This window comes from Lepidochelys olivacea (genome assembly GCF_965140295.1).
Source record: "Lepidochelys olivacea isolate rLepOli2 genome assembly, chromosome: 12".
NCBI lineage: Eukaryota > Metazoa > Chordata > Testudines > Cheloniidae > Lepidochelys > Lepidochelys olivacea.
The window spans coordinates 21342327-21360089 of NC_140422.1; positions in this window are offsets into that span (position 1 = coordinate 21342327).

The following is a 17763-nucleotide window of genomic DNA, read 5'->3' on the forward strand; positions in this document are numbered from 1 at the left end:
ATGCCATCATGTGCCAGCAATGCCCCTCTGCCATGTACATTGGTCAAACTGGACAGTCTCTACGTAAAAGAATAAATGGACACAAATCAGATGTCAAGAATTATAACATTCATAAACCAGTCGGAGAACACTTCAATCTCTCTGGTCACGCAATCACAGACATGAAGGTCGCTATCTTAAAACAAAAAAACTTCAAATCCAGACTCCAGCGAGAAACTGCTGAATTGGAATTCATTTGCAAATTGGATACTATTAATTTAGGCTTAAATAGAGACTGGGAGTGGCTAAGTCATTATGCAAGGTAGCCTATTTCCTCTTGTTTTTTCCTACCCCCCCCCCAGATGTTCTGGTTTAACTTGGATTTAAACTTGGAGAGTGGTCAGTTTGGATGAGCTATTACCAGCAGGAGAGTGAGTTTGTGTGTGTATGGGGGTGGGGGGGATGTGAGAAAACCTGGATTTGTGCTGGAAATGGCCCACCTTAATTATGCACATTGTAGGGAGAATGGTCACTTTGGATGAGCTATTACCAGCAGGATAGTGAGTTTGTGTGTGTGGTTTTTGGGAGGGGGGTGAGGGGGTGAGAGAACCTGGATTTGTGCAGGAAATGGCCCAACTTTATTATCATGCACATTGTGTAAAGAGTTGTCACTTTGGATGGGCTATCACCAGCAGGAGAGTGAATTTGTGTGTGGGGGTGGAGGGTGAGAAAACCTGGATTTGTGCTGGAAATGGCCCACCTGATGATCACTTTAGATAAGCTATTACCAGCAGGACAGTGGGGTGGGAGGAGGTATTTTTTCATATTCTCTGTGCATAAATAAAGTCTGCTGCAGTTCCCACGGCATGCATCCGATGAAGTGAGCTATAGCTCACGAAAGCTCATTCTCAAATAAATTGATTAGTCTCTAAGGTGCCACAAGTACTCCTTTTTTCCCATTTGTTTATATATATTTACATGTCCTACCACTTCACCCCTAAGCCAGGTTGGTTTTTAACCAGTATGACTTTCTTCCTCTAGACACTTTTTGGGCATCTGGCAAGTTGTTTTTAAATGATTCCCATTATCATTCCAATTTTTCTGGTTAAAGTCTTCCCTCATAGCTGATTTGGCTCATAATTGTTTTCAGTTTTGTGAAATTGGCCTTATTAAAGCACCAACTATATACATTATTGGTCTGGACTTCATTCTGCTTGCACATTAGAAATGTGATCAAGTGATGATCACTTGTACCTAAACTACCATTAATTTTTAGTTCTGTGATCAGTTCCTTTTTATTTGTTAGGACAAGGTCTAATAAAAACCTCCTCCGTGTTGGCTGCAACATGTTTGGAGTTAGGAAATTGCTATCTATAATGTTTATAAATTCCAAGGATGTTTTAGTACTGGCAGTATAGGAACTCCTGCATATGTCATTAAAATCGAAGTCGCCCATGATCGCACCCCCAACTCACATTGTAGGTTGGTGTTTAAGTAAGTAGTCATCCTGTTCCCTAGTGTGATGTGGTGATCTGTAGCAGACATCAGTTAGTCTCTCATCTTGAATTATATCTGTTAGGATATTGATCCATAAGAATTCAAGATCATTTTCTTCCAAGTTACCAGTGACTTGAAAACAGGTAATGCCCCTTTTGACCACTTGAACCTTTCTAAATAGGTTATAACCATTGACTTTAACATTGGAGTCATGAGACTCATCCCATGAGGTTTCAGTAATATCAATTAGATTGAATTTTTGCTCATAAATGAGTAATTCAAATTCCTCTTGTTTGTTGCCTAGGTTTTTAGCATTGGTGTATAGGCAATTCAGGATCTATTTCTCCATGTCCTTTGGTTTCTTGAATATTGTCCCATCTCTATTTTATGCTGAGTGCTCATATTTTTCCTATTTTCCCTCTCCCCTTTTGCTATTAGTTTAACCCCCTCCTGACTACTCTAGCTAACTTGTCCCTCAGGGGACTGGTTCCCCTTCTGCTGAGGTGAAGGCCATTCAAACTATACAGCCCCCATTCCCCACAGAAGGTAGACCAGTGTTGCACAAAACCAAAACTCTGCACCACTTACTAGCCAGTAATTCACTTCCAGAATCTTCTGCCTTCTGTCTTCCTTTGCTCATGGGACAGGAAGGATTTCAGGGAAAATTGCTTGGACATCCTTCTTCAGCATGCTTCTGAGTTCCCTGAAATCATCTACTAGCTGTGAGATATCCAAAAACACAGTGTCATTAATGATGGTGTGAACCATCACCAATGGATCCTGGCCCATCGTCTTCAGAAGCCCATCCAATCTTAGAGTGATATGTTGTGTCTTTGCTCTGGGAAGGTAGCATGCTGTCCTGTTGTTCACCTGTCCCTTGTAGAATGGAGACACTCATGGAGCCTTTGGATTGACCCCTTATTTATAAGGTTGCACTGTTCTAGAATTAAATACTTTCCATTCCTCTTGCAGGCAAAACTCACATTGATTTCACTGGGAATTTGACACACACGGAACTATTAGGTTGGGCCTCAAGAGTCAAATTCTGTTCTTAGACGTATGTGTCAGACACCCACTGAAATCAGTGAAACATGCACATCTAAAGATGCAGCCTCATTGAGCTTGATAAAATGAAATTAGATATAGATCTACTAAATAGTTAGTTAGTTTTTCTTATCCAAGATGTAATCATTGTATTCTGAGCCAAATGTATCCTGAGTTCTTCGCCTTTGATATTAATTAACTGAGCAGGTGAATTGAGAGGACCAAGGCTCTGTGTGTGTGTGTGTGTATGGTGACAGGATGGGAATGGAGTGAGCTCCTAACGCAACCACATTGGTTATGAATATTTGAATGAGAATGTCTAAAGGTAGCCAATACACAGGAGGGATTTTAATATCAACCGTTCATGTGTTCAGAAATAACTAGAATCGGTGTACAAATCCTTCTGTTCTGATTGGCCTATTAATGGCTCCCAGTCAGTCAGGGTACAAATATTTGAGTAATTAACAGCCATTGAGAAAATAACTGTACAGTTGTCTGGTAGTTACCTGTGCATTTCCATTGTATAGATGAGAGTCAAGAGTTCCAAGGAATTGTAAATTTAAAACTTTCTACTTTTTCCTTAACTCTAATTTGGGATTTAATCCTGTAACTAACCTCTCAAAAAATTCAGGCCTAAACGTTCCACTGAAACAACAAACCCAAACTTTGCAAGATCAAAAAACACAGAATCACTGAGATTTAGCATGAGCTGCGCAGCAGCCAACAAACTACTGCTGTTTGCTGAAGAAATATTTTTTTAAAAAATGCTTATTGCCAAATTAAGTATATCTTTGAAGATCTGGAAGTTAGGTCCCAGATTTTTATAGGTATTTAGGCGTTGCCAGTCCCAGAATCAGGAAACCCACAACCACACCCTATCTCCTCAACTGCATCCAGCATGCACACTATGTGTATTAAATAATATATGCATATTAAATATGTTAGGAATATGCACTGTATAAAGAATGCACCATATGTTATACAAAATAAGACTGAACAAGGTACATGAACAAATATTGTACAGCATATGGTGATCTAAATATTATCTTTAATCTATAAATAGGATCTGAAATATCTGATTTAAAATAAGGAAAGACGCTTAACATAATAGCAATTTAGGGGAAATTGTGTGTCATTAAAAGTTTTTGATGTCAGTGAGGCAAAATATCACTCCAATACCTAGTTTTAATATGTACTTCACAAAATAAATCATCTAATATTTTCATGGCAGGCATAGAATTTTATGATTTTTGATGATGATTGTGTATTGGGATTCATATTTTATACACAGCACTAATAACATACCATGCTCCAGAAAAAAATCTTCAAGAAACTGTATTGGTGGTGGAATTAGGCAGAAGCTAAAATTTTAGTTTAATTTAACATTTCAGGTAGATTTTACCTTTCCATTTAGAATAGCTACTGATATATTCACAAGCTGGATTACTTTACATTAGATATCTAAAATAGAATACAGTAAACTGCCTTATTTCCAGTTGTGATTGCAAGGTTGGGGAAATAATTGCTTTGCTGAATGCCAAGGAATTTAAGTTTATCCATAACTGTTTTTACTGAGATAGATGCTATGCTTCTGTTGATATCTGATGGGTGTCCAGTGCTGTTTACCATCAAAAACCCTCTGGCCCAGGTCTTGTCAACCCAAGTGAAAGTCTACCCTACGGGTATGTCCATACTGCACGCTTCTTTCAGCCGTGTGTAGAGTACATACCTGCACAGCCCCCAGCGCACAGGCATAAACAGCAGTGTAGCCAGTGAGGCATGGTTTAGGCAAGTAGAATAAATACATGCCAGCAGGGTATGTGTATGTACGTGAGCACATATTGTACACTCTCTTTACTCACCCAAGTTGTGTCTCCCCATCTATCCTGCGATTTTTTAGCAATGTAGTGTCCCACTGTCTCTGTGTGGCTGGAGCCTTTCCCCTCCGTAGAAAAAGATGCTCCCAACTGGGAAAGGCTCTGGCATGGGGGAGAAAGTGGAGAAAGGCTTGGGGCAGCTGCCATTTCCTCGCTGTCTCTCCCAACCCCCACCCCCCCACTGCAGCCTATCCTCATTACAGTGAAAGGCTCTGGCAGTGGGGAGATGCTGAAGCCTTTCCCTGCTGCCTCCCTTTCACTGACGTGCTTAGCTACACATTGCAGCCTGCTTTTCACTGTGGCGTGTAGCTACATGTACACTATATGCCACCACCAGTGGGGTGTCGTGTAGACATAGCTTATCTGGATCACTGTCATTTGGGGCTCTGAATTGCTTATCAGTGAAAATAGCCAGGCTACTTAACTTCATAGAGTCCCATATACTGTGTGACTATTGGTAACGCCATCATGCCCCCCAAAGAACATAGAGTGGTGGTGTTCTCTGCATGGTGAACCTCACAGCAGTGATTGGAAACCCTGAGTTTCCACTCACGGATTTTCCATTGTGGGAGGGTTCCTCCACTTAGAAGTGGGGTTCAGACCCTAAAACTAGCGGATTCCTCATCCATGTCCAGGGTGAAGTATGTGTCTGGGAAGCCCCTGTTCCCACCCAGTAGGTGTGCCTTAGCCTGAAACTGAGTTGCTAGGGATTTCTCTTCCCCACCCCATCCCACTTCCCCCGGAACTAGCTTTTCCTTGGGAAGCTGCGTGTTTCAGTGGGAGTGGGTAAGTAGAATGCCTGCTCTGGCCTTCTAAAGCCCTCTGAAGGTTTTATGTTGGGGGAAATGATGTCATAGAGAAGGTAAGCATCTTGCTGCTCTTCCCCATCCCCTCTACTCCCCACCCCCTGAGCAGTACTACCAATTACTCCTGCATCTATTTAATAAATAAAATCAGTCAGAATTGGAGCTGCTGAGCTGACTTTGAGGTAGCAGAGTTGTCTCTGAAGGAAACAAAAATGTCATCTCTAGTTGTTTTAGCTCATTTTGCTCACTAAGGCCCAGGAAGTGCTTGATGAGCTGCTAGTATAAATTAGTGGGAGAACAATTATTATTGGATATTATTTGCCCTGTAAGTTCTGCACAACTAAATCAGGTAAATCCTACTTATCTGCACGTTAATTGCTCCTAACATGAATTACAGAGGGTGCGTGGAGGACAGGCAGTATGCAGGGTAGAGCGAGGATACTCTGGGTCAGACAGGGAAAGGAGTATTGGAGGTGGCAGATCTGTGCAGAGCTGCCTTCAAAGTTAAGTGAAGCTGCTGGTTCCTCTGGTGTCAGCCACTCTACTGGATCTACCCACGTCCTGACAGCAAAGCTGAGCTTCTCTCCTGCTTTGGCAAGAACTTTAGAATTTTTAAACTTCATAGAAGTGGAGCTCACCATTGTCAGAACTTGAAGGTTTGGGACATCTCAGAGACCTTGAGTTCATTAGGCGTTTACTGGCTTATGCAAGGGAGAGCTCCTTTTTTAATGGGTTGGTGTGTATAATTCTAAAGAAATATAATGGATATTTACATGTCTGTCTCCATAATCTGAATGAAAAAACATACCTAAGCCCAGACAAGTGTTGTTGCGTAATGGCCTGATTAGGATGCAGAAGAAACCCTTCCCCTTCCCTCCTCTTACGTGTTTGATCAGCAGCCAGGCACAGTCACACATGCCCCATGGAGCACAAGACACCCCAAAGGGGCAGAGAGGGCTATGGTGCTGTTTCCTCCTAAACACAGGTTGTACATGCGAGGGCAGGGAGAGGGGTGTTTATGAGGAAGGGGTGTAGCAGCAAGTGCGCTCTCCGCATACTGTTGAGCTCTGGAAGCAAGTCTGCCTTTAGGGGCAGAATTCCTTTTGGAGTGCCCCTGGGGCAGCATAGCTCAGCACCACCGCAGTGTGGGTCTAACATGGCATGAGCGATCCCTAAATACTTTAACATATGTATTTACCTACTGTACCTTGATGGTCCCAAGGAGTCATTGCAGTCGGTATATAGTCACGATGCTCTTTTAAAATTCCCTAAGTGCATATTTATCTGATTGAGTTAATAACATGGTCTAGCAGTGTATCTGTCACACTTCCACTGAGCCTAGTTAATTCACTGGGTTCTTCCCAGTGGGTGATCTCCCTTCCTGCATGTTCTACAATACCTGACCCATAATAAGGTGAGATAAGGACAGAGTGTTGCAAACAGTATTCTGAATGCTGACCTCGCTATAACGTGCTCTTAGAGGGACTGTTTCTTACGTTCCCTTTTGGTATCAGTAACAATAAAAGTGGCAGCAGCAGCTTTAGAGACTATATAAAAAGTGCACTGGCTTTCCGAAGTGGATTGATGGTTACTTATAGCATTAAATATCTCTAGAAAGTACATATGGGGAGAAATAGAAGAAGAAAGAATTGGTTTATATTATTAATGGAAAGAATTCATACATCCCCTTCATTATCTTAGTAATTTAAACAGTCTTGTTGTTGCAGCTCTACCAGTATTCAATAATTAAGTATGTTTTAAATGGCAATATCTTTTTTCCTATTTGTTTCCAAATGTAACAGCTTGCAACCATTTGTGTGTAGGGTTCAAAGAGTCTTTCGATGTCATGGAAATGTTACTTTTACCCCACTGTTACTTATACCTATTTAATATAGTTAACATGGGGAGTACTATAAATACCACAGTAACTTTAAGTACTTTGTGCAGTAAATACTTGATCTGGTCAAAAAATGAGGGGGTGGAGAAGAGGAGGAGGAAAAGGAAGGTTGAGGGGAAATATTGTAAAAAAATTTGAAAAAGTCTTTTTTTTCTTCGTTTGAGTTTTACATTTTTTAAATTTTAATCAACTCCAGCTAAGTACCAAGATTCAGTGGTGAGGCCTTCTAAAAGCTAGTTTCAAATCTGATCCTTTTCTTTCACCATTGAATGATTTTCAGAATAAAAGGAATATTGGTAAGAAATTGGACTTCATTTCCTGGCCCTTGTCTCTGGAAATGGGTCAGGATGCCAAAGGGGGCAGTACCCCTGTTACCTGAGGGGAGTCAGTTTATCCATCAACTCTAGTGGCTACTGTTACATTCTTTTGGGGCCTCATTTTCAGAGATGGCCCCTGTATGTGTAGACACAAAGTCATGCCCTCATGTCTTTCACCTACGGTGCATTGTGCGTAAATTTAGTAGTTACAACACTAGTCAGATATCTGCCTCAATAATATTTGTAAGTGGAATTTTTTACAGATGCAAAATCATATCCATAAAAGGAGAGATCAGGTTGCAGTCCAAATGATGCAGCTCTAACCCCTAAATTAAACTTTTAACAGAGTCAGGTCAGGGTATAATTTGAAACTGATTGTTAAATCAAAGGTCCATGGAGCAGGAATAAAATTATGCCTTTATCGGTCTCTGTTGGCTTTAAGCTGAGGAATAATATTTCTTTGAACTTTGACCTAACCAAAAAAGGGCTGTGCTGCTATTGTTAACAACATACTATCGCCAAGCATAAATGCAACCAGAGATTCAAAATTGTGTGTTTGCAAAGCAGTATCGTAGACATCTTTTACAATGGCAGAGAATAAGATTTGACTACGTCAGAGTGGGCAGCTTTTGTCCTCAATAAGTCAGAAGTCTGTTTTCAATGTGTACGTACATCTGTGATCACAAAAGTCTAAGGGCTGGGAACCTGAATTATTCTGTTTGCGAGTCAGATTTGATGTAAGGCAGACATAGTGTGTATTTCCTTACATTGTTCTACCCTTCAACTCTGACTTAGAAGGGTGATTTTATTGAGCCTTTCAGGGCCATATTTTTGAAACTGTTCAACAGCCAGCAGCTTCTATTGGGGACCATCTTTTAAAAAAACAGAATAATAAAAACATGCCTTTCTGTCTTTAACTATATAATAATTCGTGCTGTATGCTATACATTTCAATTAGCAAAACACACTGAAATGCATTGAAATTAATTGGCCATTACTTTTTTGACTGTCAATGAACCACATAGGGGAAACATTTAAAAAACAAAATCCCACAGAAAATATATACCAAGCCCTCATTTTAGGGCTAAAATCGTTGGAACAAATCCGCTAGAATTACACCTGCTCTGGCAAATGGCAGCAATTAGGATAGATGCCCTCCTCTAACTCTGAGCCATGCAGCTTGGGTGACAAATATGTCAAATTAATACATCACCAGGTATGAAAGCGCAGTTAGAATTTGACTGAGGTACTTCCAGCCTGAGAAAGGGAACGATTTATCAATGCAAACTTAATAACATCTATTTGAATCTAACTAAAAATCAATATTTCATTACCAAATTGTTAGTGAGAATGAAGAAAAATTGCGGAAGTCGGGCAGTTTGGTGGAAGAGAAGCATCAGGAGTTCAATGTGAAGACGGAATGATTCATGAGGCCAACCCAGTAGAAGGGTGAAGGAGGACGAATGCAAAAAACTTGGAGGGCCCTCTCTCTTGTGACCTTGGCAGTCAGAGAGAAAAAAAAAATACAAGAAAATGAAAGTGACTGTCAACTCCCAACAGGGATGGATCACACCATAAATCAAGCATAGCCCTGAGAGAGAATAGGGGCTTAGGGTGGGGGATTTATTGTTGAGAGGGAAACAGTTGGTTAATTTAACTCTTTGAACCTTGGATGCCTTTTATTTGTACTTTAGGGGACTTCATAAAACATGTGTGAATCTTTTCTCTTTGAAACAGTTTACATAAAAATATGTCAAGAGCCGATAAATGGTGAAAGATTGCTTTCCACTGGCTAAGATTTAAAGTACAGTATCAATAAGCATTTCCTTGAGACTCAGAAAAGAGGAAAACGAGAGAATGAGGCTTCCCTGACACAAAGCTAAATCAGTTGGTCGGGAGGGCTAATCCATGAAAGGTATAGTTGTTTGTTGGTTTTGTTTTGTTTTGTTTTTGAGATTTGGAGAAAAAGTATAGATTTAAGGACATTCATATTTCTATTACTGAATAACGTATTAATCTTAACAGGACGCCAGAACCATTTTTTTTAAACCTAAGCTACAAGTAAAACCTATAGAGTTTTTTTTTAACTATGTTCTCTGACAACGTTTTTCAGGATAAGAAAAATGACAAATATATAGGAATTTGTAACTGCCCTTTTATAATGGCTTAAGGAGAATCACAGATGATGTGAACATTACATCTGTCAACAGTAAATTAAAATATACCCTATGAGCATTTTATTTGCTGAACTGTGACACACAGCACCCCCTCTATTTTCCCATCAGACCTCTTCTGTCCTGATTGAATCTTTCTTCTACTGATGGTTAAGATGGTCTCCTTAGTGGGCCAGTTTCAGAGGCCAGTCTTTCATTTTCAGCTGGAATTGATTGAAAATAAAGTATCTGGATTTCCAAACAGATGTCTTAATGGATGCATCACTCCCTCACATTTGGGGAAAAGCAAGCCTTCCATATCAGCACATCTACAAGATGCTCTGTGAAGCACAGTTCGGGTACACAGTTCGGGTACATATTGGTGGAAATGTGTGAACTAGAGTCCATTTGCTTTTTTCTGTGAGTTGAAGAATGGTAGAATAAATATGACATTTTGTTTATTATTTAGACATATTAAACAGAATATTTTGAGTGTTGCTCACGCTCTTTAAGACAAGAGCTTATTATGATGTTAGCTGATCCACTTAGGCCAGTCTCTGTGGATCAGAGCTCTTCAGTTGGGGACTTATTTTCAAAGGAGCTCAGCACATAGGGCTGTCTGGCCATCATTGTCACAGTGGGAGTTACTGAGGTCTGTGCACTCTTGAAAATCTGGTCCAGTTTGCATTGTGACAATGTAGGCTGGGAATAAAGTAGCCACAAGGGTCCTTCAAAACAACTGCAGGACTGTTGGTGTGCTGAACTGCAGTGCCACCATGGGAAGATGATACTTCCAGGAATGGGAGTCACATTATCAGGCAATCAGCAGTTCTCACACTGCAAAAGCATCTTCACAAATAACATTGCAATTTATTACTGAGTAAAGAGCTTGGTTGGTTAGTTGTCTGCTTGGGGATTGTTGGTTTTTTTTATGGGGGTGGGGCTGGAGAAGGAGGTTGAAACTTTTAACAACAAAGTGAGATCACGATTATGTGCTGTCTTTGTGATTCAGAAAATGGATAAAATACCAGAGGCAAAATACTTGTGGGCCTCTGCATGTGCCTACGTTCAGTAATACCCATATTTTTTCCTATATATAGGATTCAGATCAAGACTTCACATGAAAATTTGCAGGTCTAATCAAGGTCAGAAGAACATTAAAAAAAAAAAAACTAGAACAGGAAAAGGCCATCAGGACCAATGATTCTCTTCCTTTTTGCCTCCTGTCTTAATGCTGGAACTTGACTCTAATTGCCATTTTTTTTATTGCTCTCACTATGTTTCACATATAATGTTTATATAAATGTGGGGTGGCGGGGAGGAGTGAAGAAACACCAGGAAATGGAATGCAATTGGAGTATGTGAGATACGGCTTTTTTCTTCTTTATCACCGTTTTCTAGCAGTACTTACAGCATGGATATTAATTTATTTTTGAGAGTGCTGCAGAAGTGTGGTCCCTTGTATTCTGTTGAAGGTTTGATGTACATTCCAGATGGCCACCATGTGATCAACCCAGCCACAGGCAAATAGGATATTTCTTTGTGTCTAGATCTTATTTCTTTGCCAAATCCATACATGTCTAATCTTTGCCCATAAGCCTCGTTCATTCATTGTTGTGTTCTTTTTTTAAGACATGTGTAACAGCTCCATACCATTCAGACTTTGCACATAGGTAATGATGATGACTGCAAACATATAAATGCTGGTTACATTGAAGACTCTGCTGAATGCAAATTATAATTATCCAAGTCACAAAAAATGTCTTTCTGACCTTTGCAGAACAACAATTCCTCTCTGAAGAAAGGTTTTAAAATTTGTATAAGATGGGGTTTCAGTGCATTGATACCATGCTGCTTTAAGACTAAATGCTTTGATTTTGTATGTGAGGAACTGTGAAACATTGCTCATGAAAGTCCACTGAGCAAAGGCCTTGTAGAATCCCTGCTTTGGTGCAAGGTTTTAATGTATATGGATGGGGTACTGTCTCTGAATATCACAAATCTTCTCCCCACCTCCAAAAAGGCAAATTTCCAATTACCCAAATTCTACATTCCAAAGTACAACACTAGAAACACCAACATAAAAACCTTCTGAATCATGATATCATTAAAGGATTTTTAAAAGCTGCCATGTAGTCATATTTACATTACCTGATAATTTCCTAATTTTCTTTCAAATCACCTCTCATCTTAATAATATGAACTGTAAAAATCGTTCAATTTCTGCAATGTGTTTTAAAAAATATGGGGGGGGATTAAGAAGGCTCTATGTTTTACTATTCTGTTCATAAAGTACTACAGCAATATAACTGCAGCACAGAAAAGAAACAGACACTGTAGTGTCTGAGGTATTCTGTGCCATAAACTCCCATAATAGAAACAGATGGTAAAAACGCCTTGCAAGTAAAGAAACTACTGTACATGCAGCTCTTCCCCAACATATGAAGAGATTCAGGCCTGACACATAAAGGAATACATTTGGAGTTATGCCAGCACTACTCGATAATTCAGCAGTTGGTATTAGAAATAAGAGAGCCCACAACATAGAGTTTAGAACACTTTAGAACTTCTCTGAAGCAGAACCTTTTGGAACATCTTAAAGGGTAATTATTTTTGGCTACTCAATGATGGGCAAAACAATCATTTTGTGGGGAACATCCCCCCCAAACTCTGTATAAACAGAGCATATTGGAAAGTTCTAAAATGTCTGTGAACCTAGATAGAGCTTGTCCAGATTTCCTTGTCTCTATTAGGTATTTATCCAAATATCTAATGTGACCTAAGGAGAGCTGTGTGGCAAAAAATCACACCTATAGTGAAACTGGCAAAGAGATTGTATTCATTTTTGGAGCCTAGCTAAAGAAATGTCACTTATTTCACCTGGCATTGTTTCACTAGTTTTGCCATGAGTAAAAGGAAATATAATGTGTGCATTGCACTGGAGGGGGAGCTGAAGGTCAGAAGTGAAATATAGCTTTCTGCAGCACTTGGTCTCAGTCTGAATGTTACCTACATTATCATCAGAGCTCACTGTCATAATGGGGAGACCTTGTCACAGGAGGGAGGTCACCTAGAAGCTGGAAGAAAAATTGGGGGAAAAATACTAAATAAGATAGACTAAAAAGAAGCAAGCCTTGTATATCTGCACTCCCAAACTTCTTTTGTGTGTTTGAGAACCGTAAATTATCAGCAAGAGACATTCTTGCCCTCTAAAAACTATGAAATTCCAGTGATGCCATGGGCTTTGGGTGCTGCTCTTCTTTTTTGTAAATCTGTTATTGGTGTCTTTCCACTGGTGTGTCTGCCTTTGACCCTTATGCTTCCTTGATGGCTGGGATTTATAAACTCCAATTCTATTTCAGTACAGCAGCTTTCTGATATTTGGGGCGGGGGAGGGAGGTGAATATCAGATTGTTTTCATTAGAAAACAGACCATGACAAATAAACTTTGCTCTGTGTCCCTGGGATGTTTCATCTAAGGATTTCAAAGAGCTTTACAAACAATCATGAGTTCATGTTGAATGTGTTGCCAAAGACAAAAAAGAAACAAACATTCCCTTGTCCTTTCCCTGGCCGCCTCACAAGCCAGTCAAACCTTGTGATCCCCTGGGTGTAAATGTAGATCTAAATTTTGTGTGAGAGAAGGCTTGTACTTTATAAAACTAGTTACAGAGCTCAGGTAAGTGTATCTCTTCTCTGTGAGAACCAGATTGCCATTAGCATTATGACTGCCTCCTCCAGTTAGGTAGGTTCAGCCTGTCTGTCCATAATGTTAATAGATGTTTATACTGGTATCTAAGTAACTTAAAAAGCTGGCCCTAAGTGCTTGGAGACTCTGATTGGGATCATGTGACTCTATTCAGGTGACTTCTCCTTTGAGTTTCACAATGGACTCCCTAGCGCAGAGTTTTAAAAAAACTCACACTTAGTCACAGACTGCAAAAGCTTTTGCTGCTTCTTTCACTGAAAGTTTATGTGGCTCAAACTACCTCTCTTTCACTTGAAATACATTTAGTTTAATTTCTGCCTGAGAGCCCACAGCCACGTTGTGTGTGGTTTCAGGTTTCCTAATGGAAAGTTTGAACATCTCTAGATTTAATTTACTTTGTATATTCCAAGTATCAGATGTTGCTGTTTCACAAGCAGGTGTTAATAGGCAGCAGTGCAAAACATAAGTAGCAGCTACTTTGGTGCTACCTCTAGGAGTGATCTGATGGTGATCTCAAATGAAGGAGTGAAAGTAAGGAAAATGAGGTAAATACTTTCAAACCTTTTTTACTGGAATCTATAATTTCTCTTTTATATCCATGTAGTTATATTTGAAAACAGCCTTTTATCTCTGTGGTTTCTTTATAAATTAGTGTCAATTTCCTATGTTTGTTTTTGTTTTTAAGTGAAGTTTTGGCCATGCAACTGTACTAGAAATAGCAGTGGTAGAAGCATATTTTCAGGTTTTCTATGTCCATTCTAAAAGGCAACATGAAATTTAGGAAAATTGCCCTGTTTGTTATGTATTTAATTTTTCACTTGTATCACTGTGGCACTTTAAGGTCTGGGCTTTTCCTAATCTAAGACTGAAGAATATGAAAACATTGATAGGATGTTTTGGTGAATTTACATGTCCCAATTCCTCCCGGATTGTGGAGCTTGTGCCATCCAGAGGCTGACTCGAGGCCTGCCCAAACTTTTGTTTCGATACCTATGACCGCTCTGGGTGTGGCAGTTGCTGGGGTACATGAGATACAAGATCATGCTAACTGTGCATGCGCACACATGCCACCAGGATCCAGAATGACCCTTATCCTGGGGGACTCTTGCATGGAAATATGTGGGGAGATTACAGTATAGGGTACTTTTGTTCCTGGCATCAACAGTTTTCTGTGGCTAGTTTATTTCTCAGGCCGTGGTAGTTTATGGTTCCTTGCAATGATTCAAAGAGGCCACAGCCACAAATAATCCCATTATGTGGACAACTGCATTAAGAACTAGGTGAGAATGAACAAACTCACTTCACTTGTAATGCAAAGTGGATGTGATTCGTTGATTCCTGGAATAAGCCTAAGGTAAAGGGTTGCCATTTGACAATAAAAGCTACTGCTGTTGATCTTTGCTGTGAGTATGATTTATGCAAGTGTCTTAATTGGCACCTTGATTATGGTATCTGAGTGCATGCTGTCATTTAGAAGGTCTATATCTAAATGTTATATAAAAATGATTTGATATACATAGCTAGATACCAGTATAAACAGCATCTCACATAAAACATATTCTTTCATCTTGGTTTTGTCACTACTTTTTATAGTTTAAACCTCTCTACTACTGTATCTCTCTTTTATGAAGAACTTACACAAAAAATGTTTGAAATGTCCCACATATTTATTTTACTGCATGTAGCACATTGGTCATTTTTAACTGTATTGTGAAGGCTTCATAAACTGCAAAATATAACATTTCATTATATGTTTAGGGGAATTATTTTAGAAATACAGTTTAAATGCAAGTTATCTTTATTGCTTATCTGACTGAAAAGAACTAAGCAAAACCTAAAAATCATAAACCCTTCCAAACATTATATTTTATGCAGTCCAAAATGTGACACATGGGGTCTTTAATAATTCACTGCTTGTTAACATTAAACAACTGTTAACATGCTCAAATAATTAGTTATGCTTGCTTGACATGTTTGCATCTTTAATAATTGATGCATTTATCTTAATTACTAACAGTATTATGGTCATAAATTGCATCTTTTTTCTATCTTAAAATTTTAACAAAAACTGACTTTTTGCCAAAAATGATTATCCTCCAAGTTTTAATCACTTGTTGTAATTAAATTGCAAGCTGCAGTATTTTATTAAAAATATCTTTTTTCAAAATATTTAATGGAAAAGAGCTGATTTGTTGTTTATGCATCACAGTTAGTAAATATTGCATAAGTTTCATATTATCCATTCAGAGTGGATATATAGCAACATAACATTCTTAATATGAGTCCGTTGCAAAGCTACTAGAGTAGTCTTAGTTTCTCCCACAGATGCTGTGCAGAAGTCAATGAGTAAAGTATGATCAAACAAAAAAATTCATTGTGATTGTATATGGGCTGCACATAATATTAGGGACCCAAGATCTGACTCTGGTTGTGTGTGTAACGGAGCCTTGAATGGCATGTACTTGACATGAAATGAAGATGAGCCTTAAAAACTATTTCATTTGTCAATGTTCATCCCAGTCAACGTTTTGCTTGCGTACTACTACTAACAATAATTGTGGTAGAGCTTTGTCTGTCATCAATTATTTATTAAAATCTTGGTAGAGGTAGAGTGAGGCTACATTTATAATGTTAGCCAGTTTTACAAGGAGGCAACATTTTTATGATAGGTCCTTCACGTTGTTAGGATGGCCTATTTCAGATGAGTTTCACCTTCCTGCAGCTGTGGAGACCACTACTGCTATCTGAATATCATTGGCTCTTATGGACTGCTTCGCTGGATATTCCATCCCACGCCTTTCCAAATGGCTAAGTCTAGGAAGTAACAAATTCATTGGGAATGATGATCTGTTTCCTTAGTTTTCCTCCCCAGCTCTGAATGGGAAGGATGTTTGAAATAGGGTCACCAGATGTGCTGATTTTGTAGGGACAGTCCTAATATTTGGGTCTTTTTCTTACATAGGCTCCTATTACACCCCACCCCTGTCCCGATTTTTCACACTTGCTGTCTGATCACCCTAGTTTGAAAGGGTCAAAGCACATTATTGGCAGTACCATTCTGGAGGGCCATCAGAGAGACAAAGAAAAAGGTCCATTGATCCAAATAATGACACAATAGAGCCTCCATGTTGCAGCACAAGAGGGAACACAGTGGAAGGACAGCTATAATAATGACTGAATTCCCCTGCAAGGCCTTAGATTCTAGAAGGTTGTTAATCTGAGTCCTATCCATGGGTTGATTAGAACTCCAGGTGGCTGCTGCATTCTTCTCAGCTAGAAGTGCGTGGGTAGAGGCAAAAGATGATACAATGTTGTCTGGTGTGAGTGGAATTAGCTATGAGTATTTCACAAATACTAAATGGAGTCAGAATGGGGATTATAACTGGAACCAGGAGTAGTCATTGCATCCACTACACCCAGAAGTTTGAATTGTGTTTAATTAGTCTGGAGACTGCAGAATTGCAGCTCTTGAGAAGTGCTAGAGAAAAGTGTTCAGTTCTAAAGTTTTTGGAAGTGTGGTATAGAATCTGTTGCTTGTTTTTCTCCACGTTTTGGCCTTCTTACTCATTTTATTGGGAAAGTACAAGTAGATTCTTCATGATTCTTGAGCGCACATCATTTAAACAAACCGTCCAAACATAAAACAGTCCTGAGAATTGTTGTCTGTCACCTCGCTCTTCAAGCTGCTCCTCAGTTAATCTGGTCCTAGTGCTGCAGTAACATGAGACACGTTGTCTGAGTTGAAGAATTGAACATACAGAAAGAAGTGAGTTTATAGCAAGATTATTAAGTCACAACCAATATAATCCTAAGAATACCCAGCAATTGCTTAAAAACATGAAGGGAAAAAAGCTCCTGGGAAATAACAAAGATACAGGAGTAGGTTTGAAACTGCACGCAGCAACAGAATACATGGCTACTATAAGTGAATGCACAAACTGGTGTGAAAAGAATACTGTAGTAAATGTGATAACTGTAGTCATCCTAAAGGGTCCTTTCAGATTTGTTATATACCCATAATTAGATATCTCCTTACTAGACATGTTTGAGCTGCTGAAAGTTTTTACCTAAAATCATGGGGTAAAAATCCCATTCTGCCTCTCTCTCTTACTTATTATGAATTATTATTATTATTTTATTATTATTTTATTATCATCTTCCCAGTTCATTTTGATGAGTGTGGAGATAGTAGATCTGAGAAGTAGTTAAGTGTCTGTGCATCTCTGAATGCTTGAGTTGCTGCTTATTTATTTCTTTTGGAGATGGGTCAAAGCTGTACAGTTCAGACCTGGATTCAAACTTCTTCAGAGTTTAAGGGTGTTTTGATCCAGGGTGTGATTCACTTCATATCTACATTTGATATATATCTTTAATTAAAAAGTAAAATAGTCACCTGCTCAGTATTCTTTACCCCTTCAACTATACCTAACCTGACCCTTCTGACAGTATTAGAAGCCTCTCATTATTACTGAGTCTCTGCATCT